Source organism: Triplophysa dalaica, chromosome 5 (genome assembly GCF_015846415.1).
Source record: "Triplophysa dalaica isolate WHDGS20190420 chromosome 5, ASM1584641v1, whole genome shotgun sequence".
Lineage (NCBI taxonomy): Eukaryota > Metazoa > Chordata > Actinopteri > Cypriniformes > Nemacheilidae > Triplophysa > Triplophysa dalaica.
Window position 1 is genome coordinate 19,295,591 of NC_079546.1, and position 25,787 is coordinate 19,321,377.

General features: G+C 43.6%; 8 non-coding genes across 8 annotated transcripts; 3 read left to right on the forward strand and 5 right to left on the reverse strand.

The window, feature by feature from the left end:
• Positions 1–19,301: 19,301 nt before the first annotated feature.
• trnan-guu (transfer RNA asparagine (anticodon GUU)) lies at positions 19,302–19,375 on the reverse strand. The gene has a single exon. It is a non-coding gene; the product is annotated as a tRNA-Asn (tRNA).
• A 215-nt stretch (positions 19,376–19,590) lies between these two features.
• On the reverse strand, positions 19,591–19,663 carry trnak-cuu (transfer RNA lysine (anticodon CUU)). Its single transcript has one exon. It is a non-coding gene; the product is annotated as a tRNA-Lys (tRNA).
• A 118-nt stretch (positions 19,664–19,781) lies between these two features.
• trnas-aga (transfer RNA serine (anticodon AGA)) lies at positions 19,782–19,863 on the forward strand. Its single transcript has one exon. It is a non-coding gene; the product is annotated as a tRNA-Ser (tRNA).
• A 1,026-nt stretch (positions 19,864–20,889) lies between these two features.
• trnak-cuu (transfer RNA lysine (anticodon CUU)) lies at positions 20,890–20,962 on the reverse strand. The gene has a single exon. It is a non-coding gene; the product is annotated as a tRNA-Lys (tRNA).
• A 118-nt stretch (positions 20,963–21,080) lies between these two features.
• trnas-aga (transfer RNA serine (anticodon AGA)) lies at positions 21,081–21,162 on the forward strand. Its single transcript has one exon. It is a non-coding gene; the product is annotated as a tRNA-Ser (tRNA).
• Positions 21,163–22,030: 868 nt separating this feature from the next.
• On the reverse strand, positions 22,031–22,104 carry trnan-guu (transfer RNA asparagine (anticodon GUU)). The gene has a single exon. It is a non-coding gene; the product is annotated as a tRNA-Asn (tRNA).
• Positions 22,105–22,693: 589 nt separating this feature from the next.
• On the reverse strand, positions 22,694–22,766 carry trnak-cuu (transfer RNA lysine (anticodon CUU)). The gene has a single exon. It is a non-coding gene; the product is annotated as a tRNA-Lys (tRNA).
• A 118-nt stretch (positions 22,767–22,884) lies between these two features.
• On the forward strand, positions 22,885–22,966 carry trnas-aga (transfer RNA serine (anticodon AGA)). The gene has a single exon. It is a non-coding gene; the product is annotated as a tRNA-Ser (tRNA).
• Positions 22,967–25,787: the final 2,821 nt, after the last annotated feature.

Sequence of the window (25,787 nt, forward strand, 5' to 3'; positions counted from 1 at the left end):
AAAGCAGCTTTTCAGGGGCAAACAGGAAAAACACAAAAAAGCTAAAACACAGCACAGTGCATGGTGTTTATAGAATGAGCAGGATCATTCTCATAAATAATATCTAATTAATGAATAAATAAATAAACGCAGTCTCCCGGTGAGTAAGCCAACACTGCCCTGCTGTGGCGAGGAACCCAAACTCCAATGATTGATTAATGGAGAAAAAACCTCGGGAGAAACCAGGCTCAGCCGGGAGGGCCAGATCCCTCTCTGACGTCTCATAGCTGCACTCAGTGTCCCCGAGCAAATATCCACGAGGAAGAGGGAGAGCCCACCATTCGCAACCCAGAAAGTCCCACTCGCCGAAAACCGTGCAGGTTCAACCCGGTCCCACTCCACGACCTACACCAGAAAACAGAGGAACAACCAGGGAAAACAGTAATGGCATGTTGTAACTTTATTCCTCTGTTTTCCGATATCGACCACAAAACAAGGCAAAACGGGACCCACACAGCCCCAGCAAATTAATACCTCAACCACAACCAAAGAGCCCCCTCACTCCCCACAAACACCCATCCAGGAACCTCCAATCAGGGCCACTGAATGCAGCTATAACTTCAAACTGCTGACATGTGATGTGAGTTTACCATTAAATACATGTATTGTAATTTCAGCATTAATGTGACAAGTAGTCCGTCTTTGCTCTTGGTTGGAGATGAAGTGGCCTAAACTGCGATGGTCCGATGGTCGTATTTCTCTTGGGTGGTGGTGGAATTGCCTTAGATGTAGCTGGGATGGTCAGTCAGTCTGCAGCTGTAGCTGACGTAATCTCTACTTGGGGATGGGCATATGTCGATCATCTGGACCTGGCTGAATTTCTTCCTTCCTCGGAATGGGCATCCCGAGGTGGAGGCAGAAAGAGAATAAACAGGGCCCTAAAAATGATCCCTGAGGTAATCCATAATTTACTTGCGTGAGATTTGACAATTTCCCATTTAAATGGACATATTGATATCTGTATGTTAAGTAAGATCTTTCTTCCGTTCTCAGCCCAGTGCAATAGGCCTCTGCAGGACTATGCTCGGGAGGTTGACGCCAGGAGGGCATCATTCCCCGAGGTGCTGGTGAGTGGCTCCCTAATGACTGGGATGGACAACCCACCATCTTTTCCTGAGCGGGATGAGTTGGTTTATCAGCCGTTCCCACAGTTAGTGGAACGGCTGCAGCTTCGAGAGGAGTGTTACAAAGACTCCTCTCCCAGCTGTTTGGGTCCATCCCAGAGGACCATGTGGTGGGTACTCTCACCTTGGGGAATTCCACACCGTCCTCCTTCTCACCTCCTGTAGTCCCTCCGCCGCTGACGGACCTCGGTGGCAAAAGGGGAAAACAGAAATCCTGGGGGTCCTCTTCTGAGGCCTCCAACCCAGAGTCAGATGCGCCCTTCACCTCATTCCTCCAGCCGACCACCAGACGGGTGGGTCGGCTAAAGAAGAAGAGGCAACGGGGGCAGTTCCTGTTGTTCCAAGTCCCAAAGATTTTTTGAGGGGCGGCGTATGGGCAGGACGGTCCGATCGGCCAGTTCGGCCGTCGGGTCCCCTCAGCAACCGGTACCCAGCCCGGTCCAGCAGCCAGCACCAAGCCTGGTCCAGCAGCCGCCAGAGAGCGCTGCCCAGCCGGCATTCCAGTCCGTGTCCAGTTCAGCCATCCAGCCGGTGTCCGCTCCAACCATCCAGCCGGTGTCTGTTCCGGCATTCCAGCCGGGGTCTGTTCCGGCATTCCAGCCGACGATCCAGTCGGCATTCCAGCCAACGATCCAGTCGGCCTTCCAGTCATGGTCCGCTCCGGCATTCCAGGCGGGGTCCAGCCCAGCAGTCCTGCAGGGGACAAGGACAGTTCCCCCCAGGACTTCCCCAGTCAAGCCCCCCGGGGCTCGGCCCCACAGACTAAGACTTCCTCACCCAGTCCCACCCCTGGAAATCCCCCCATGTACTCTTGTTTGACTCACCCCCCCTCCCTTGTTTTTTATTTTTGTTGTTATTTGGTGGTACAACAGTGAGCTTTCTTCTTCCATTCCCACCTGACAATTTAAAAACACATTATACAATAAGGATCTAGTATTGATGAACTTGTTGATTACTGTGGCGAGGCGCCAACCTAGGATCAGCGTCGCCTTGGAAACGGCATAAAAGCCGTGTGCTCACACCACTCTAGGTCCTGGTTAATTCGCACCCACCGCTGTCCTCGTTTGACCCCCAGCGCGACAGAGTGAGGGGACAGCGAGGGAGACAGGAATTAGAACGACCTACCTGCACGAGCACGGACTGGCGGACTTTATATTACGAGCACCCTGGGTGACACCTTTTCTATTGTTTATTGTTGAGTTGTGCAATAAATGCCCCACTGGGGTTGTTCGTATCACCCTTCTGCCTGTGTCGTGTCTCTCACCTCGTTACATTACGATTTTCACTGAAGTGTCTTCTTACCCACATTCTATCAACACTTCCCAGTGCATTACTGTAAAAAAGGGATGTAGCCTAGGCTCTAAGGTTGGAATGCAAAGAGAAATGTTCAATTATAATTATCCATTGAAATGACTTCCAATTTGCACAGCTATTCACATGTTTGTTTCTGTTATGGTTGACAGTACACTGTAAAAAACAACCTATAAAATCTACTCAATAAAATTGAGGTAACAATTTGCACTTACTTTAAAGGAGTATATTCTACCCCATATTTTTGAGTAAAGAGTAACTAAATTTATAAGTTATAACAAACTAAATTAAATGGGATCGATTTTACCTAATATATTATACAAGTAATTACTTAATAAAATTGGGTAATGTTTACCCTTTGACAGCAGGTATTGCTCTTCTACCTAATTATTATTAGTTATATATAGCCAATATAAATAATTAAATGTTACTCATTAAGAGATGGTTGAATTTACTTAAAAACGGTGAAAGGTCATTGCAATAAAAACATTTCAATGAACACTTTATTTTGTAAACACTGAAATCCTCTTACACTCAATTTCTAATAACATACCACATCACTTCTACAAATTACTCCTTACATTTCAAAATAACATGGACTGCTGACACAAACATTTCATCTTTTAAACATTAAACACTAATGCAAGTGCAAAAGAGCCCTTCTACATTCAAACTCAAGTGACACAGAACTATTGCAAACTCATTTAAATAAAATATAAATAGTTTCCGCTGGATGTCAAAATATACATTCATAGCAATATTCTTATTCTTAACATCAATTTCAATTGAGATACAAGTCATCGTTGTTATTCTTGAACATTTTCCATCCAAAAATGTCTTTGTTTGCTAAAGCAAATGTACAGTAAAAAAAGCGTATTCCCTTATCTTACGTTTAAGGGTTTGGACCTTCTTGAGGGGGTTTGCTCCATCAAGTTCCAAAAAAAGCTTTTTGAACATTTCAAAACTGTACTTCAGGTTTCTAGGATACTCTATGTTCAGTGCATAGTTCATTCCCATCAACAGTATGCATGCTGTGGTTCTGATTCCACACCGGCTCAAAACTTTGCTGCCTTCCATTACTATAGACACATCAGCTCAGTTTTGGGATTATGCATGACCAGCACTTTCATTTAATGGTTTGTTTGCTTCTGAATTTCTCCTACCAGTTAAAAATAAAAACAAAATGCATGTCAATTTTCACATTAGTTAAATAAACAGTATTCACAAATCCTCTTATGTTGTGAGTGCTGTCTCCATTACAAATCCACGATAGTCACCACCTACATTATCTAATGCTAGACAATCAGAAAAAAACAAGCTAAGTGCACAGGTTTAAACATTATAATGATCTACAGCAGTTTAATGTAAGAAACCTTTTCAAGAAATTGAACGTAATTGGGTGCAAAAGAAAGTAAGAAGATTCACATGAACAGCTGTGAATTACAGCTGATAAGGCTCTGTAACGGGGTGAGAGACACGACACAGACAGGAGGGGTGATAACAACAACCCCACTGGGGCATTTATTGCACAAATCCACAATAAATAAAATAAAAGGTTTCACCCAGGGTGCTCGTAACATAAAGTCCGCGCTCGTGCAGTTAGGTCGTTCACGCTCGTGTCTCCCTCGCTGTCCTCTCACTCTCTCGCGCTGGGGGTCAAACGAGGACAGCGGTGGGTGCGACTAACCAAGGACCCTTAGTGGTGTGAGCACGCTTCTTTTATGCCCGGCAGCTAATCAGCGTCAGCTGGACGCAATCAGCGTTAGCTGCCGGGCCGTTTCCAGGGCGACGCTGATCCTCGGTCGGCGCCTCGCCACATTTCCCCCCCCAAGCGTCGACCTGGTAACCGGGCAGCTCCTACAGGAACCTCGGGACGATAGTAGGGGTGGGAGGGAAAATATCGCCTTATAGTCCGACCCATACCGACTGGAAGACGGACTGGAAAGGCCGGCTGGAGGACGGAACTGGATCGCCGGCTGGCACACTCCTGGTACACTTTGCCGGCTGGCATCCGAACGGGACTCCCACCTGTGCAGCGCTCCATGACGGCTGGGCCGCATCTCCTGTCGGCTGAGTAGCTCGGTCGGGCGGCTGAGTAGCGGTCTCTGGCGGCTGGGTAGCTCTGTCGGGCAGCTGGGCGGCACTATCTGGTACCTGGACCGCGCTCTCGGTCGGCTCCACAGCATCTTCTGCTGGCTGGGATTGTCCCTCCGCTTGGCGCCATCGATACCTTTGTCACTCTCTCTTCGTCGTCCTCGGTTTCCTCCGGGTTGGACGCTGATGAGGAGAGCGTGTCCGTCCCTCGATGGACCCAGGAAACACGTACCACACGAACGCCTGCCGAGTCGGTCTCTCTTTGCCTGCATTCTCCACCAGTGTAACGGGGTGAGAGACACGACACAGACAGGAGGGGTGATAACAACAACCCCACTGGGGCATTTATTGCACAAATCCACAATAAATAAAATAAAAGGTTTCACCCAGGGTGCTCGTAACATAAAGTCCGCGCTCGTGCAGTTAGGTCGTTCACGCTCGTGTCTCCCTCGCTGTCCTCTCACTCTCTCGCGCTGGGGGTCAAACGAGGACAGCGGTGGGTGCGACTAACCAAGGACCCTTAGTGGTGTGAGCACGCTTCTTTTATGCCCGGCAGCTAATCAGCGTCAGCTGGACGCAATCAGCGTTAGCTGCCGGGCCGTTTCCAGGGCGACGCTGATCCTCGGTCGGCGCCTCGCCACAGGCTCCTAATAGGTCTTTTTCTGCAACTCGTCAGCGCCTCACTGGTGCTGATAACAACACAGCGCCACCATTGTGGCGTTATGCCGCAACTGCATTTATAAATGACAGGCTGTTGAATGCATCCGACATAATTTTGGCGAGAGTCTGAGGCGGCACGCATTTTTTTCGCTGTACGAATCGGCTAACGTTACAGGCAGAGGCGATTCAAGGTTTTCACTATTAGGGGGCTCAGCCTCCAATGAGGATACATACAGTATATATAAACCCACTCCTTAAGCAGCACATATAACGTTACATTACTTAAATTAGGCCCTGTCAGCCTGTGGCGAGGAGAAAATAGGGGTATTACACAGAGTCGTAACTTTTTTTAAACCCAAAGAAGAAAATGATGGTAGAGCTAACATTTAAGTTAGTACACATTTGCTTAAATGATGATATAAAGAAGTTGAACTAAAACTTACCGTAGGCTCCACAAATCCTGTCATCGAATCACGTCACGTGATTCCTGATTTCCCGCCGGGGCGTTGATGCATGCGGCCTCCGCAGTCTCATAGCTAATATTTTCTGGTAAATTTTACTTTGTTTTTTTAAGTTCCCATTATTTGTCAATATAAAGTAGGTAGTGTAGGTAGAATGTACCTATTTATATATATTTTATTTTCTAACCAATATTTTAAGCTACATTTTAACTGATTTTAATGGGTTGTATTTAACACCGTCCAGAATCGTTTTTTACAGTGTACAGTGTACCTGGTGCCTTATAAAGCAGCCACCCTCCAGTAAGTGACCTCATCTAGTAAGTGATCTCATATTCGGAAATTCAGCTTCAAGGAGGTTGTATAACAAAAGAAAACAGAGAAAGGGTCCCTAAAAAAGTAGAGATTGACCGATACATCGTTTTCGATCATTTTCCCGATATTTAATCAATATGAGGGGAGACGCAACAGAAACGAAAGCGTGCACAGGTTATGTATACTCACTTGCAATATTAAAACACTTATAGTTAACATGAGAACAATTAATGCACAAATGAGATGTTAAATATAATGCCTGATATGTAGTTTATGCAGCTTCGCTAATAGAGACAAACTCACAGTCCCATTGCCTAAGCTATCAATTCCTCCCCCAATAAAGTCGTAACTACCAGGGGATTCCAGTTCCCCTCTGGCAAAAGCTGCTGCCTCTGCACAAGCTCAACAGTGCTTGCACAACAAGGCTAAATAGAAAATAAATAAACTCACGAATAAGGTAAGTTATAGATTTAAGATTATCATTAACAATTTAATAGCATTTGAAGTGTTGTAGAAAAATTGTGTCAAGTTGCCGCGTCCTTTATCCAGCTCTATCATTTCAGCTCTTGTCAGGTCATCGCTTCCCATTCTCAGCTCTGCCATCAGGTCTGGGCATGAACTGCATCCTGCGGTAACCTTGGAACAAAGAGACAAGACTGGCTGAGAGTAGAGTACTGTTCTGCATTCTTTGATGCACCAAGTACATCATTTGTTGTTGGATGTTTTCCTGGTTCCGGTTGATCTAAATAATGCCGCCTAAATCCTTTGAGGATTAATATTATGGAAGTGTAGTGTATGCAAGATTAAAAAACTGCGTCTTTAGTCTAGATTTAAACTGACAGAGTGTGTCTGCCTCCCGGACAGTTCAGGGAATTTAGATGTTTTGTATTTGAAAAATAATCCATACTTTGTGCAAGAGTATCGATAACGTCTTGTGGGCTGAAATGTCGCGATACATCACCATATCAATTTTTTTCCCACCCCTACTTTTGATCATGAGAGAACACTATAAGATCAGTGAGTTTGAGTACTTTTTGATTGAAACATTTGTTATAACAGGATGCAAATACAAACTAAATCTACATCATATCTGCGTCACACACAGACATCAAGAATTAGTGTATGAACCTCAATAATAGTTATGATCATAAAAAAACTGCAAAGCATGCTGGGTAACACCATAGTGCAAAACTCATTCATGATTCCCAGCATGCATTGCGGTTTATCTGAATTAGTCTGTTGATTGTCACCATGGAGGTTCATGCACAAATTATTGATGTCTGTGTGTGTCGCAGTTATGCTATAGATTAAGTTTTCACAAATGTTTCTATCAAAAACAAATCCACCTCAATGATCTTATGGATTTCTCTCATGATCAACAGTACAGCACTAAACCAGATGAATCTGGTGGAATCAGACCAAAATTCTCGATTAGTTTCTCACAGCATTGCCAAAACAAATGTACTTTAAAACCACACAAATACAGCATGCTAAAGATCAACATACCAATGTCAAGGGTCAAGAGCCCAACTCAAGAAATGACTGATCACCATGATGGTGATTTTGTTAGCTGGGAACGTTCTTTTTCTTCTATTTTCACATTTTATTCCATATCTATCACTTTTGCAATTCGTTTAAGTTATATCTATTCTTGCATATTGTCACCAGTTTTTCACAAAATGTGTATGAAAGCGTGAGTTGAATTGTAATAATATTAGCTGTCCATGTAATATTTTAGTTTATAATCTGTAAACCCATATAAATTGAGTTTACTAATAGTTTTAAGGAAGCTGATAACTCTAAAAAGGTTAAGCTGGTCCAATTGAAATTTTGCTGCTATCAAAAGTGTATAAGATTATCAGTTGGATCAACTTAAAATAATAATTCAAATGACAACACTTAGAAAAATTAAGTTGGTCCAACTTAAAAGTGTGATGAACTGGGCTTGTCTACTCAAATTTACTGACACATTTCCCAGATGTGATGGCAAGGCTATGCGTATAGATTGTATAGCCTTGGTATTGCGTTTTATGATGTATGACCATACCTTTTAACCTTTTTGCCTTGTTCATGAAGGAATCCTCAGAGAAATTTTACAAACAAACGCCCACATGAGCTGGAACGTCTTTAAAAATGCGTAAAAATAAACTACGCATTCCTTATTCAGAAAGAAAATTATGCAGTGACAGTAGTCTTCCACAACCAGGGATGGCACAATATTTAGCTATCCTTAAGGGCATATTTGTTTTTTGCTTGCTCGCTCTTTCTGGTTCCGCTCCACTTGTGTTACTTCAGAATTGTCATGCGCGAAACATGGGGGCGGGGTTAGAGAAGTAGTCGTTGATAATCTTTCTTTGTAGAGGCGGTCTTCAACCTATCAATGTCATGATAGGTGCATTTCAGAACCTGCAGTTTGCTGGGCCTGGTGTCAATAACAGATGTAATCTGAGTAACAAGGTTTTTTTTTCAATTCTAACACTTAAATGATGTTCGCATGAATACGATTCCCTCTTATATAACAAAAGCTCGGGTTAAAATTGTGATTTTTATCCATGCCTTCTTAAAAAAAAAAAAATCAGCTCATCCAACAAAAGAGGGCTTTGCACTAAATTCTGAGTAGACTGAACTTAAAATTATTAGTTACATCAGCTGCTCTGTCAAACTGTGAAATGTAATAAATTGACTTTATTAATATTAAATTTGGAAACCGATTGCACAAATATTTTAAGTAAGTGTTTTAATTCTAAGCTAATAGAACTCAAAATGAATTGCTGTCTGAACTTACCGATCAACTAAAAAAAGTACTGCTGGACTCAAAATCATAACTCAAGTTAACTTATTACAATAGTGATCACTTATAAGGAATATATAAGGAAGTTATTAAACTAGCATTATGGTGATCAGTATTTCCTTTAGTTGGGCTCTTGACTCTTGCCTCCTGTTAAATAAATTTATCTGTCAGTGGTTGTGTGTTTCAGAAAAATCACCTGCGCACTGATTAAAAAGAGATCTTTAAAAAGTACAGTTTGGAGTAGATTTCATAATAGGGTTCAATTTTTAATAATGTACAGAAGCTTTTATAAATAAGAATGATTTCCAGCCTTTTCTTACTGTTGGAAATGTTTCAGTTCATAAATGCACAAGGATTGTGTCTAAATAATGTTTTACTGACATCAACACTCATATTACAAATCTCTACAATGATGACAATCATCAAACAAATTCAGATAAACAGATCAACTGCAATGCATGCTGGGAATCATGAATGAGTTTTGTACTATGATGTTACCAAGCATGCATTGCAACATGACGTTTTATTTTGTTAATTGTCACCATTGTTGAGTTTCCTACACTGATTATACATGTCTAATTTATTTAATTTGTCTCTGAGAATATGACCTTCATAACACTAATCTGTAATATCAAAGCACTTCACAAAGTAATAACAAACACTCTTAATCAGTGATTCATAATGAATTTATCACCAATTGAATACTGCTACCAGATTTCTTTTTACTCCTAAAAACTCTTTCAGCAGTTAAAGAGCACCAAAGCAAATGAGTCAAGAGCCCAACTAAAGCAAACACTGATCACAATAATGGTAGTCTAGTAAATTTTAAACCTGTTTTTTAAATTAATTAAATGGTTAATGGCTATCTGGGACATTATAAAGTTTAAGTTAACGGAACTATTTCAGTTTTTAGTACATTTAACTCATTCTTAATAAGAAGATTTTACTATTCGGGAATACAGTGTTCTCAAAAGAACTTCTTTTACATTTCAAGTTATTTTACATTTTAACAACAATTAACAATTTGTAGTAAAATCAACATTTTCACTTATCAGGCAAGGCAAGTTTATTTACATAGAACATTTCATACACAAGGGCAATTCAAAGTGCTTTACATAAAACGATTGACAGTATGAAATAAGATGTATCATTAAAATGCAAATCAATTAAGATCACAAATACAACTTTAGATTTTAAGAAACAATAAAACAGCAATAAAGTTGATTTAAAATGTGATTATGTATATAAAAAGAATAAGAATAAAAGAAAAATAAATTAGAAATAAAAGTGCAGTTGATGTAAACCAGCACAGTGCTCAGGTTGTGAATGCACAGCTAAACAAGTGTGTTTTTAATCTGGATTTAAAAGTAGCTACTGTTAGTGAACATCTGATGTCTTCTGGAAGCAGATTCCATCTACCGCGGCGTAATGGCTAAACGCTGACTCGCCTTGTTTGGAGTGAACCCTTGTTATCTCTAACTGACTTGCTCCTGATGATCTGAGAAACCTGTTTAATATATAAGCATATCTGAAATGTATTTAGGTCCTAGACTTTGAAGTTGATTCTAAAAATAACTGGTAACCAGTGTAAGGACCTGAGGATTGGAGTGATATGCTCAGATTTTTTGGTTCTGGTCAGAATCCTGGCAGCAGCGTTCTGGATGAGCTGCAGCTGTCTGATGGTCTTTTTGGGAAGACCTATAAGGAGTCCATTACAGTAATCAACCCTGCTGGTGATGAAAGCAACTAGTTTCTCTTAATCTTGGTTTGAGACAAAACATCTGATTCTGGCTATGTTTCTGAGATGGTAGAAAGCTGATTTGCTTTTGCTTTCACATGACCGCTGAAACTAAGGTCAGACTCTAAAATGACACCAAGATTTATTACCTTACTTACTTGTGTCTTTAGACCTCTTAAATCAAATTATGTGTTTACCTTGTTTGTTTCATCCTTGTTACCAAAACAATGACTTCAGTTTTGTTTTTATTTAACTGAAGGAAGTTTTGACACATTCGGCTGTTAACTTCATCAATGCACTGGCAAAGAGAGTCAATAGGCCTGTAGTCATCGGGTGAGAGGGCTGTGCAGATCTGAATGTCATCTGCATAACTGTGGTAGGCCATTTGGTACTTTTTCATAACTTTTCCAAGCATGAATGTCATACAGTCAAATATATGTACTTATTGTAGTTTCAATAGTGAAAAAAAAATTGTGTGGTTTGTGTGGGTTTGCTTATAGCCCCCAGCTCAGCCGCCATGGTTTGGAGTTTTCCCCGGTGAACGAGAGGGTCGCTTCCCTCCGCCTTCGGGTTGGGGATAGGTCTCTCACTGTCACTGGTCATATCTTCAAACCACCCAACGACCTGCCCCAACGACCAGTCACATTATCAACTCGTCTCTCATCTCTGGTACATTTCCAGCAGTCTTCAAAGAAGCCTGTATCACCCCACTACTGAAGAAACCCAGGCCATATCACCATCGGTTGTTCCCTCTCTGAGTCACATTATCAACTCGTCTCTCATCACTATTACATTTCCAGCAGTCTTCAAAGAAGCCTGTATCACCCCACTACTGATGAAACCCCCTCTTAATCCTGCACTAAAAGATAACTACAGACCGGTATCGCTCCTCCCCTTCATTGCTTAAACTCTTGAGCGTGTTGTATGTAAACGGCTCTCCTCCTTTCTCACGAAGAACAGCTTGCTGGACAGCAACCAGGCAGGTTTCAAGAGCAGTCATTCCAGAGCTGCTCTCTGTCATTGAAGCCCTGACTGTGGCAAGAGCTGCATCGAACTCATCTGTACTCATCCTACTGGATCCATCTGCTGCCTTTGGCACAGTTAACCACTACATCCTCCTGTCGACCCTCAAGGCTATGGGTTTCTCCGGAATGGTGCTGCCATGGTTCAGGTCTAACCTTTCAGGTAGGTCATTTAGAGTATCCTGAAGAGATGCCTCATGGCTCAGTGCTTGGGCCGTTGCTCTTTTCTGTATACATTCTGTATACTTGGGTTTGTGATTCGGAAACATGGCTTTTTCTATCACTGCTATGCGGATGATACACAACTCCACCAGTCATTTCAGCCTGACGATTGTTTCGACTGTCCGACTGATTCAGCATACTTGAGTGACATTTCGCTCTGAATGAAGGACCATCCCCTGCAGCTGAACCTTGCAAAAACAGAACTGCTTGTAATCCTGTCCAACCCTAAACTCCATTACAACTTCTCCACTCAACTGGGCTCATCAACCATTGCAATGCGCTACTAGCTGGACTTTCTGCTTGCACGACCAAACCTCTACAGATGATCCACGATGCAGCGGCAAGACAGGTCTTTAATGAACCGAAGAGAGCACACGTCACTCCTCTCTTCAGTAAGTTACATTGGCTCCCTGTAGTCGCTCGCATCAAATTCAAGACTCTGCCCCTGGCCTACAAGACCACAACTGGTTTGGCACCCCCTTATCTTCATTCACTTATGCAGACTTATATACCCGCCGGACCCTTATGCTCTGCAAACGAACAACGTATTATGGTGCTATCCCAAAAAGGTAAAATATCGCTCCCACAAACCTTCTCTGGATCGGTTCCACATTTGTGGAATGATCTGCCTTCTGACAAGATAAGCAGATTCTGTGTCCATCTTTAAGAATGGCTAAAGACACATCTCTTTTGCGGCACCGGACCGATTCTGATTTCTATAACTTTTCTAGAATGTCTAAAAAAAACTGCATGCTTATTGTAATACGTCTCAAGATATGGAAGGAAGGATGCGGGAACCGGCAAACATTTAAATAAACATTTAATAAAGTAATAATAGCCGGCGGCCCCTCACGGCCGACCGCCGGCGAACATAACACAAATACAAATACAAATTCAAACATGTCAGCTCGTTCTTTTATGCTTTCGATCTCCACCGTCAGAAATGCGGAGCCGGTGTGCACACAGCTGATAGCCATTATCACTCACGCAACCGGCCCCGCCCCTTTGTCTGACGGCCCTCGCCACGCCTTCCTCGCTACACTTACTTAATATTAAATTAAACTAAACTTGGTTCTGTACACTGTAATAGTCTTTGTGAGACCCTCCATCTTCTATGTGGTTCCTTGTTCCAAAAGTACAACACTACTTCTGCATGTAAACATAGATGAAATTCACTCATACTTCATTTTGGTGTATGTGTGTGTGTGCAATCACATAAACGCTTCAGACATGGGAAATTTAATCTGCTTTTTTTCCACTTTCCCTTGGGTGTATTGTCCTCTGGCGCATTGTGTATTTTTGGCCTGTTGTCAGTATGAAAAGCAGCACGTGCTACTTTACCTTGAGGTTTACTGAAACCTGGTTTTAACCTACCGTTGTCTTTCTTTATCATTACGAAGACCCTTCATCTTTTATGTGCTTCATCGTTCCACAAGTGCAACACTACTCCTGCACATAAACATAGATGAAACTCACTTGTGCTTGCCTTACAGCTCAAACGCTTTGGGAAATAGGTTCAAACAGTGGGGCGGTAACAATCCCTGGCAGGGACCCCTTCGGAGGGGGTTCTGCTGGGATGCCTTCAAAAGGTGTGGAGTTCCAATGAGAGGTCTCACCGAGACTTGACAACGGCCTGTACGGGCATCGAACCCGCGACCTTGGCGTTATTACCACCCCGCTCTGGCCAACTCAGCTAACCTGCCATGTGTCACAAGTTGTAAGGTGTTTCAGGTAATTGTAATTTCAGTTTTGCTGCTGGCACACAAAGAGGCAACCCGTTTCCATTCAGGTTTCGACTAGGGACCTTTCAAGTCAGGAGACAGTCACTAAAAGAACATAGCCGGTGACAAAATAGAGGCTGAATTTGACAATCCCAAAATGCTTTCAATCAGGCCGATACGGAGTGCAGCTACGTTTTACACTGAGGGATTTGCTCTGCTTGACGCCAAAACCTGAAAAATGGATCAGCTCGGTCTCGAACCAAGGACCTTTCGAGTGTAAAGCAAACGTGATAACCACCACACTACAGAAACATGTACAATTCATTCTTATGTCATCTACCTCGCGCTGGTTTAAAACAGACCACGCAAGCGTTGTACTCATGTTTCAGGAAAGATGTTTGGCTTGATTTTGGTCAAAAGCAACACAAGGTTCTTGTCAGATTTCGGTCTGATTTTGCCCAGTTACGATCCGGGGCCTTTCACGTGTGATGTGGACGTTAAAACCACTGCATCACAGAAACCAGGTCAGCCTAAATAACTAGAATGCGACAGTCACTAAAAGAACATAGCCTGTGACATAATAGAGGCTTAATTTGACAATCCCAAAATGCTTTCAATCAGGCTGATACGCAGTGCAGCTAAATTTTTTACCGAAGGCATCTGATCTGCTGGACACCAAAACCTGCATACTGCTTCTGCTCAGTCTCTAGTGGCAACGTGTTTGTGTGAACCAGCAAGCGGCCTCGTGGCACAACTGTAGTGCGTCTGACTCAAGATCAGAAGATTGCATATTCGAATCACGTCGTGGTCACTGGTTCTTTGTGCGTAGTTGTTTTGTTAACAATGCCTTGTGGCTGCTTTCGCACACTCTGGCTTTAGTGACTGCTGCAAGCTAATCGGTCGCCGTGACCCTGCGGCAGAATCAGAAGGAGCTTTTTGCACCTACTTGATTGTCCACTTTAAAACCGGTGGACGTTTAGGATTTTTTTATGTAGAGGTGAGGTTCAAAATGTGAAGACAGTGTTAAGACGTGTCGTGAAAAAGATCCGCGCTTCTCCTTCCATACTTTTGAATTGTTGGCAACCTGGACACAACACTGTGTATCCAGCATTTGTTGCCTGAGGCTTTAGAGCATGATAATTTAAAAGGTAAATACTTTGTGCTCACTTGACTTTGGATTTTGCAAAGGGGCTCAAAGTAGGAGGAGCCCAGAAAGCCTCATAAACGAGATCAGTGGGAATTTGTTTGGGAATATTTGCCCCTTCACTTCCATGATTAGATACCTCCAGACTCGCCCCGGCCATCTTTAATTATCCCCCCTATTTATGTCATCAAATGGGTTTCCCTTAACAAAAGACTGGTTCAGGACTCATCTTGCAGCAGCTCTGGAGAGTTGTGGCAAGTCTTCACAACTTTACACCGGGCAATCATTTACATTTACATTTAGTCATTTAGCAGACGCTTTTATCCAAAGCGACTTACAAGTGGGGTAGGCAATAGAAGCAATTGGGACAGCATAAGTACAATAAAAGCATAAGTGCAATCAAAAATGGATTTTTTTTAAAGAGTAGAGAAGAAATTAGAGTTAGAACAGATCAGTCAGATGTTGACGGAAGAGCTGTGTTTTCAGACATTTCTTAAATATGGCTACAGAATCTGCAGATCTTGTAGCAGCAGGCAGATCATTCCACATACGTGGAACAGATCCGGAGAAGGTGCGTGAGAGAGATTTTTTACCTTTTTGGGATGGCACCACAGGACACTGTTCGTTGCAGAGCCTAGGGATCTGGCGGGTACATATGTCTGCAGTAGCGAGTGAAGATAAGGTGGTGCCGAACCAGTGGTGGTCATGTAGGCCAGAAGCAGAGTCTTGAATTTGATGCGAGCGACTATAGGGAGCCAATGTAGCTTAATGAATAGAGGAGTGACGTGTGCTCTCTTTGGTTCATTAAAGATAACTCTTGCCTCAGCATTCTGGATCATCTGTAGAGGTTTGGTTGTGCAAGCTGGAAGTTGACCCAGTAGCGCATTGCAGTAGTCCAGTCTGAACAGGACCAGAGCCTTTACTGGGACTTGCTTATATTGTAGAGGATGAATCTACAGGACATGGTGGTGCTAGCAATTTGATCTGTGAAGTTGAGCTGATCATCGATCACCACTCTCAGGTTTCTTGCCTTTCTGGAAGATGTGATGGTTGATGAGCCCAGTTGAATGGAGAGGCTTTGATGAGTCTTTGTATCGGCCTGGATTGCAAGCAGTTCTGTTTTTTTTAAAAGGTTCAGCTGCAGGTGATGGTCATTCATCCAGAGCGAGATGTCAATGAAGGGGAGGAGGGATACCGGTCTGTAGTTTTCTAACAGTGCAGGATTAAGAGTAGGTTTTTTTAGTAGTGGGGTAATACGGGCCTCTTTGAAGAGTGTAGGAAATGTACCAGTGGTGAGAGATCAGTTGATAATGTGGGTCAGAGAGGGAACAACCGATGGGGAAATGGCCTGGATGAGATGACTGGGGATGGGATCTAGGGGGCAGGTAGTCGGGTGGTTAGAAGAAATGACCTTGGAAACATCCTCTTCAGATACGAGAGAGAACGAGGGGAGCAAGCATGTGTCTGGGAATTGGGCGTGGTCAAGAGGCGGTGGCGCAGAGAATTGATTGCTGATGCCGGTCGTTTTATTTACAAAGAACGACACAAAATCGTCAGCTGTTAAGTCAGATGGAGGTGAGGGGGTAGGCGGGCAAAGACGAGCAGAAAAGGTTTTAAAGGGAGTACGAGGGTCAGGAGAGTTACTGATTTTAGCGTGGTAGTACTGGCTTTTCGCATAGGAGACATCCGCAGAGAAAGAAGAGATAATAGACTGATAAAGAGAGAGGTCGGTAGGTTCTTTTGATTTGCGCCACTTTCTCTCAGCAGACCTGATAGAGGCGCGATGTTCACAGAGAACATCAGATAACCAGGGGGCAGAAGGAGATGTACAAGATGGCCTAGATCTGAGAGGGCATAAGATATCTAAGCAGGAGGTTAATGTGGAGCAAAGGGTGTGAGTGGCGGTGTTAGCCTCAAGGAGAGAGAAAGGTTTAGGGGGTGGGAGAGTGGCAGAGACTGCAGAGGATAAGCGGGAGGGAGAGAGTGATTGAAGGTTGCGTCGGAATGTGACCAGTGGGGAAGCATGTGTAGTGTCTGGAGAAGTTAAGTCGAGATCAAGAGTGATGAGGAAATGATCTGACTTGTGCAGCGGGGTGGCCTGGGAGTGATGGGTGAAACAATGGCGTGTTTAGATAAGATCAAGTTGATTACCAGCTTTATGAGTCGCTGAAGTTGGGACTCGCTTGAGGTCAAACAACGCAAAATCCATTTAGGATTGGCGCAGCTGCTTCTGCAGCCTGTGGGATTCCGACTTCTTCTATTAAGGTCCTGAGCAGATGGTCATTTATGCCATTAGAATCCTATATAAGCCTGGATTCTAAAACCATACTGGATGCTCAGCAGGTGTACTCCAAAAGCTTAAGGAACTTACTTTGCATTTACTGGTGGTGGTTGCTTAAGTATAGGTTACTTATAGCACGGCTTTGGCAAGCCTCATATTAGCCTTCGTATGCTTTGGGTAAATTCTGTCGGCTTGCTTAAGCCCATTCAGCCTGTGCAGGCTCCTGGATATTCTGTTGACTTGTGCAAGCCCATTCAGCCTGTGCAGGCTCCTGGAACTTCTATTGGCTTGTGCAAGCCCATTCAGCCTGTGCAGGCTCCTGGAAATTCTGTTGGCTTGTGCAAGCCCATTCAGCCTGTGCAGGCTTCTGGAAATTCTGTTGGCCCGTGCAAGCCCATTCACCCTGTGCAGGCTTCTGGAAATTCTGTTGGCTTGTGCAAGCCCATTCAGCCTATGCAGGCTTCTGAAAAATTATGTTGGCTTGTGCAAGGCCATTCAGCCTGTGCAGGCTCTGTCGTTTTTATGTTTGTTGTTTATTTTATCTTTTCTTTTTGTGCTTTTGCAAGCCCATTCAGCCTGTGCAGGTTCTGTTAAAAACAGTGATATGCAACTATTTACCCTTAAAAATGTTGTGATTGCTACATTCAATAGAAGTATGATATAACCTCATGTTCATGTTTCAACCATGAATGACAGGCACATACTTTCTCCTTTAGGAACCTCAGGGAGATGAATCATCTGGTGCGTTTATTTTTGTTTACCTTCTCTTCTGGGGTAGGCTCCGCCCCTGCCTTATCTTCAGGCAGGAACATCAGAATCATTTTTTTATGATTCCTTCATCGGACGGGGCCTATGCTCAAAGATCTTTAACATTATAATTTAAATCTATGTTTGATAAATATCATATATCGTTCTATGTTTCCTGAGTCTTTCTGGTAGAACTATATATTTCCTTTGGAAAAGTATTGTTCTGACACAAAGTGACATTTTCCGTTATTTCTACCAATTGCATAATATACATTTTTTGGAAAAATAAATGAATGCTCAAGTGTGCCACACGCTGTTCAATAAAGCTATTTACAGAAGGGGATGTCACTGTTAATACAATAGTTTTTTCAAAGTAGAATTTGTACACAAACACATTTAAAGGGCCGCAAATCCAGGTGTTTTCTGCAATGTAAAAATAGTCAGTGGTATTCCCAGAATGTCTGTGTAAACGGTCAGCTCAAAATACATCACATATCTTTCATTACAATACGATGAACACTGCCATTTGTGGCTGCAATGGAAAACATGGTGTTTTGGTGTGTGTCTCTTTAAATGCAAATGAGCTTCTGGTCCCCTCCCCGTATCCAAAGTATGACATAGAGCCCTTACATATGTGCTTTGGATGCAGCAAGACAAGCATTTAGGCATTTGGCAGATGCTTTTATCCAAAGCGACTCACATTGCTTTATCTTATACATTTTACACATGTATTTGCAATCCCCTGTGATCGAACTCACAACCTTGCGTTGTTAACGCAATGCTCTTACCACTGAGTTACAGGAAAGCTATATGGCAGAAAGCGCAATTACGTCTGTAAAGCCTTGTCCAACCAAAACCACACACTAACTGCAATAAAAATAGCCTTAATCCCTTGTTCATAAATACGAATTAAATGGAAAAGGACATAACACTGAACTCAACAAGAAAGACACTGCTATAATTTTCTTTCACTACGCTTTACATAAATAATGTCGGTCACAAGTCTTCTGAACCGAGGGGCACTATGCGTTTTACTACTAACATTACAACATAACACATGTCTTTGGACCAATGTACAGTGTACAGTACTCTGTGTTGTGGTCTCAGCGAATCCGGATCGAGGCAACTTTTTGGGGGGGGCTTGAATAAACTGCTTCCCGCTCGCTTTGGAAATGTGTTGGTGGCGAACGCCTTCAATCGGGCGAACAACGCACTGCAATTTGTTCAGAAAGAGCCGCGCCAAGCACTTCTTCAGCTGTTCTTTAGAATGTTTAAACCCAGGTCATCCAAGCTATTGGAAAGCGGCAAAGAAAAGGCTTAACTCCCCGTTGGGGTGAATCATTTCGGAGGAGGCTTGGCCGAAGAACTTGGCACGTACCGACACAGGCCCAGACAGCTCAGCTCAGTCTGGGAGAAGCCTCCTCATGGTGTCAGGCATGGTCCAGCAGTCAGGACTCCTGGTTTCACCCAAGCGGTCCGGGTTTAACTCCCGGCGTGAGAAGCCAAAGGCATCGTTGCTTTCAGTGTGTTTGCAAAGCCGTATTGTTTTAGAGTAAGACTCTGTTGAGTAAGCTCCACTGGCGGGCTTCAGCATTTTGGGGTCAGAAAAGTGCAGCTGCTCGCCACAAAGCTTTCGTCCCTGGGTGGGCTTGAACCACCATCCTTTCGGTTAACAGCCGAACGCGCTAAACGATTACGCCACAGAGACGGTTGTCATGGGTTTTGCTTGGACAAGTCGCTAGTTTTGACTCGGAATTAATGGCCAAAAGCGTCGCAAAACTAAATGAGCGTCACGCTCATTTTCAGAGAAACCCCTTTGGAAACATAAGAGTGAGGAAGTTGCACTTGTCTCAAGATAATCCCAGCTCTAGGTCTGGTGGACTGGGCACCTTTGGAAAGTGCCCCTGACTGGGGTAGCCCTGGCGCCCAACGTGGGGCTCGAACCCACGACCCTGATATTAAGAGTCTCATGCTCTACCGACTGAGCTAGCCGGGCTGGATGCCTCGGACAGCCCTTGTCTGTCAGTGTTTTCAAACGGTCAGGCGAGGTTGTAGGGTGCCATCACTGGGGAAGTCCCTGTCGAAACGAATGCGAGACGACATATAAACCATGTGTAGTCGTGGCCGAGTGGTTAAGGCGATGGACTAGAAATCCATTGGGGTCTCCCTGCGCAGGTTCGAATCCTGCCGACTACGTTTGCGGTGTATTAAGCTCAGATGCTGATTTGTATCTCTAGAGGCGAAAGAGCAAACTTCATCTTGTCTGAGCCCTGTGCAGCCGTCTGTTAGCTCGCTTTGATCGTGTGGTTGGTTAGTACTCTGTGTTGTGGTCTCAGCGAATCCTGATCGAGGCAGCTTTTTGGGGGGGGCTTGAATAAACTGCTTCCCGCTCGCTTTGGAAATGTGTTGGTGGCGAACGCCTTCAATCAGGCGAACAACGCACTGCAATTTGTTCAAAAAGAGCCGCGCCAAGCACTTCTTCAGCTGTTCTTTAGAATGTTTAAACCCAGCTCATCCAAGCTATTGGAAAGCGGCAAAGAAAAGGCTTAACTCCCCGTCAGGGAATCATTTCGGAGGAGGCTTGGCGGAAGAACTTGGCACGTACCGACACAGGCCCAGACAGCTCAGCTCGGTCTGGGAGGAGCCTCCTCATCATTTCTGTCTTACGGCGTGACATGCGGAGATACTGTCCAACCTACTAACGAGGATTATACTTCTCAAATCGTAGTTCTTCTTTCTGTTGTTCACTGCTAGTACACGTGCATAGAAATGAAAAGTCTTTCCGACTTGCATTGAAAATGTGGGGTCGCTACTCCGATTCTTAATCTCTTGGAAACAGTTGCAGTCCGTATTGCGCTTGCTGAGGTGTCAGGCATGGTCCAGCAGTCAGGACTCCTGGTTTCACCCAAGCGGTCCGGGTTTAACTCCCGGCTTTAGAAGCCAAAGGCATCTTTTCTTTCAGTGTGTTTGCAAAGCCGTATTGTTTTAGAGTCAGACTCTGTTGAGTAAGCTCCACTGGCTCCACTGGCACAAATGCCTCAGCATTTTGGGGTCAGAAAACTGCAGCTGCTCGCCACAAAGTTTTCGTCCCTGGGTGGGCTTGAACCACCATCCTTTGGAAACATAAGAGTGAGGAAGATGCACTTGTCTCAAGAAAATCCCAGCACTAGGTCTGGTGGACCGGGCACCTTTGGAAAGGGCCCCTGACTTGGGTAGCCCTGGCGCCCAAGCTGGGGCTCGAACCCACGACCCTGAGATTAAGAGTCTCATGCTCTACCGACTGAGCTAGCCGGGCTGGATGCCTCGGACAGCCCTTGTCTGTCAGTGTTTTCAAACGGTCAGGCGAGGTTGTAGGGTGCCATCACTGGGGAAGTCCCTGTCGAAACGAATGCGAGACGACATATGAACCCTGTGTAGTCGTGGCCGAGTGGTTAAGGCGATGGATTAGAAATCCATTGGGGTCTCCCTGCGCAGGTTCGAATCCTGCCGACTACGTTTGCGGTGTATTAAGCTCAGATGCTGATTTGTATCTCTAGAGGCGAAAGAGCAAACTTCATCTCGTCCTGTGCAGCCGTCTGTTAGCTTGCTTTGATCGTGTGGTTGGTTAGTACTCTGTGTTGTGGTCTCAGTGAATCCTGATCGAGGCAACTTTTGGGGCGGGGCTTGAATAAACTGCTTCCCGCTCGCTTTGGAAATGTGTTGGTGGCGAACGCCTTCAATCGGGCGCACAACACACTGCAATTTGTTCAAAAAGAGTCGCGCCAAGCACTTCTTCAGCTGTTCTTTAGAATGTTTAAACCCAGCTCATCCAAGCTATTGGAAAGCGGCAAAGAAAAGGCTTAACTACCCGTCGGGGAATCATTTCGGAGGAGGCTTGGCGGAAGAACTTGGCACGTACCGACACAAGCCCAGACAGCTCAGCTCGGTCTGGGAGGAGCCTGCTCATCATTTCCGTCTTATGGCGTGACATGCGGAGATACTGTCCAACCTACTAACGAGGATTAAACTTCTCGAATCGTAGTTCTTCTTTCTGTTGTTCACTGCTAGTACACGTGCATAGAAATGAAAAGTCTTTCTGACTTGCATTGAAAATGTGGGGTCGCTACTCCGATTCTTAATCTCTTGGAAACAGTTGCAGTCCGTATTGCGCTTGCTGAGGTGTCAGGCATGGTCCAGCAGTCAGGACTCCTGGTTTCACCCAAGCGGTCCGGGTTTAACTCCCGGCTTTAGAAGCCAAAGGCATCTTTTCTTTCAGTGTGTTTGCAAAGCCGTATTGTTTTAGAGTAAGACTCTGTTGAGTAAGCTCCACTGGCGGGCCTCAGCATTTTGGGGTCAGAAAAATGGCTGCTCGCCACAAAGCTTTCGTCCCTGGGTGGGCTTGAACCACCATCCTTTCGGTTAACAGCCGAACGCGCTAACCGATTGCGCCACAGAGACGGTTGTCATGGGTTTTGCTTGGACTAGAAATCCATTGGGGTCTCCCTGCGCAGGTTCGAATCCTGCCGACTACGTTTGCGCTGTATTAAGCTCACATGCTGATTTGTATCTCTAGAGGCGAAAGAGCAAACTTCATCTCGTCTGAGCCCTGTGCAGCCGTCTGTTAGCTCGCTTTGATCGTGTGGTTGGTTAGTACTCTGTGTTGTGGTCTCAGCGAATCCTGATCGAGGCAACTTTTTGGGGGGGGCTTGAATAAACTGCTTCCCGCTCGCTTTGGAAATGTGTTGGTGGCGAACGCCTTCAATCGGGCAAACAACACAGTGCAATTTGTTCAAAAAGAGCCGCGCCAAGCACTTCTTTTGCGCCACAGAGACGGTTGTCATGGGTTTTGCTTGGACAAGTCGCTAGTTTTGACTCGGAATTAATGGCCAAAAGCGTCGCAAAACTAAATGAGCGTCATGCTCATTTTCAGAGAACCCCCTTTGGAAACATAAGAGTGAGGAAGTTGCACTTGTCTCAAGAAAATCCCAGCACTAGGTCTGGTGGACTGGCCACCTTTGGAAAGGGCCCCTGACTGGGGTAGCCCTGGCGCCCAACGTGGAGCTCGAACCCACGACCCTGAGATTAAGAGTCTCATGCTCTAACGACTGAGCTAGCCGGGCTGGATGCCTCGGACAGCCCTTGTCTGTAATTGTTTCCAAACGGTCAGGTGAGGTTGTAGGGTGCCATCACTGGGGAAGTCCTTGTCGAAACAAATGTGAGACGACATATGAACCCTGTGTAGTCGTGGCCGAGTGGTTAAGGCGATGGACTAGAAATCCATTGGGGTCTCCCTGCGCAGGTTCGAATCCTGCCGACTACGTTTGCGGTGTATTAAGCTCAGATGCTGATTTGTATCTCTAGAGGCGAAAGAGCAAACTTCATCTCGTCTGAGCCCTGTGCAGCTGTCTGTTAGCTCGCTTTGATCGTGTGGTTGGTTAGTACTCTGTGTTGTGGTCTCAGCAAATCCTGATCGAGGCAACCTTTTTGGGGTGGGCTTGAATAAACTGCTTCCCGCTCGCTTTGGAAATGTGTTGGTGGCGAACGCCTTCAATCGGCCGAACAACACACTGCAATTTGTTCAAAAAGAGCCGCGCCAAGCACTTCTTCAGCTGTTCTTTAGAATGTTTAAACCCAGCTCATCCAAGCTATTGGAAAGCGGCAAAGAAAAGGCTTAACTCCCCGTCGGGGAATCATTTCGGAGGAGGCTTGGCGGAAGAACTTGGCACTTACCGACACAAGCCCAGACAGCTCAGCTCGGTCTGGGAGGAGCCTCCTCATAATTTCTGTCTTACGGCGTGACATGCGGAGATACTGTCCAACCTACTAACGAGGATTATACTTCTCAAATCGTAGTTCTTCTTTCTGTTGTTCACTGCTAGTACACGTGCAGAGAAATGAAAAGTCTTTCCGACTGTTATTAAAAATGTTGGGCCGTTACTCCGATTCTTAATCTCTTGGAAACAGTTGCAGTCCGTATTGCGCTTGCTGAGGTGTCAGGCATGGTCCAGCAGTCAGGACTCCTGGTTTCATCCAAGCGGTCCGGGTTTAACTCCCGGCTTTAAGAGCCAAAGGCATCTTTTCTTTCAGTGTGTTTGCAAAGCCGTATTGTTTTAGAGTAAGACTCTGTTGAGTAAGCTCCACTGGCGGGCCTCAGCATTTTGGGGTCAGAAAACTGCAGCTGCTCGCCACAAAGTTTTCGTCCAAGGGTGGGGAAACCATCCTTTCGGTTAACAGCCGAACGCGCTAAACGATTTCGCCAAAGCTGGGGAACAATAGTTTGTTAAGGAGGGGGAAGAAGGGGAAGAAAAGGGAAGAAGGAAAAAGAGGGAAAGAGAGGGAAAAGGGAGAAAAAAGAAAGAAAAAATGAAAGGAAAGAGAAGAAAGTGACTTTTTTCCCCCACTGGCAATAACGTTTTTAAATTGTTTATCATAAACTATCGTTAAAACACTATTTTCAATTTCACAATGCAATTGTATGGGAGTAAAGTTCATCACAAGGTTGCTGGTTCGAATCCCACTGTTGGCAGAAAAGAAGATGTTTACTTTTTGTTTTGAATTATGCTTCATCGTTTAAAATCATATGACATATGCTAACAGTAGCAAAATGGAAATTTATTTTCCTTATTACAATAAAACATTGCATTGTATTAATGATATATTACCGATTCTATACATTTAAACTGTTCTTTTTACAGAGTTTAAGCACTTTTGAGTATATTTCTGTAGTGATAACTAATCAATTCTATTATTTATTACCTATAATTGTTGACTATACAAAAGTAAATGTACTGAATCTGCTTCCACAACACAACAGTAGCCACTTTTAAATTCAGATTAAAAACATTTATTTAGATGTGCATTTACAACCTGAGCACTGTGCTGGTCTACACCAACTGCACTTTATTTCTATTTTTTCAGTTTTAATCTTTTAATTCACATTTTAAATACATTTTTTTCCTTTTTATTATCATTTAAATTCTTAAGTTGTATTTGTGATTTTATTAATTTGCTTTTTAAAGATGTCTTTTGCAAGATGTATTATATTCTATTTTGCCTTTGTCAATCATTTTTATGTGAAGCGCTTTATGTATGAAATGTGCAATATAAAGGAACAAGCCTTGCCTATAACATTTTGACTGTACAATAGCAAATGCACTGTGGCATATCAAATCAAAAAGAAAGGGAGAGAATCATTTATGTCAAGACTTTTATTTTAAATTACTTTCATTCTATTACTTATTTAAACATTAAATATACATGAATAAAACAGTTATACATGCAAAAAACTTTGTTTAATATAGTGCAACAGCACTGAAAACGTACCTAGATAAAACTATTATACATTATTTTTATACAATGTTTAGTTGTTTTAAAGTGCAACAGAACAGAAAACAAACAATTAAAACTATTATACATTAATAATAACTAAAATAAAGATTATCATTAAGGGAAAAGTACACCCCAACATAAAACGTATTTGTTCATTCACTCATTTTAAACATGCAAGACTTTCTTTCTTCTGCAGGAGACAAAATATAGTTTGAAGAACGTTGGTTACAGAAAACCATTGGTCGGCGTTGATATGTGCTCAAACAAAATAGTGAATGGGGACCAATGGTTTTTGTTCACTAACTTCTTTTAAATATATTTTGTGTTTCGCAGAAGAAAGTGAAGGGTTTTAATTTCAATTTATGTTTTAATTACAGTGTCCATTTAATTATAGTCTATGTTTTAAGTTACATTTTATCTTTTTTATGGCTTACATATAATCAATAGTAGAATGTGTGTATTAGTGTGAACAATTACGAATAAAGTGTGTGCTTAAAGGGTTGAAAGATTAAGGGAGAATATTAGTGCAAAATGGTATTTTCAACAGGATGTGGGGGTCGGGTGTGTGTGTGTGTGCAGCATTCCATGCAGGAAAGGAGGACAGGAGAGTATGCTACACATGCAACGCATATACCCATATAGCGCGGGGTCTAAGAAACAAAGTTTATGTGGAAACTGGGTGGGGGAAGTGTTTTATTTTACAGATAGTAAAAGAAGAAGGGAGTAGTCTACGAAAATATCAGATGAAGCATCACTCCATTGGACACAAAGAAAGCAGCAAATGTGGAGGCGCTCAGGGGTTGGCCACGGTC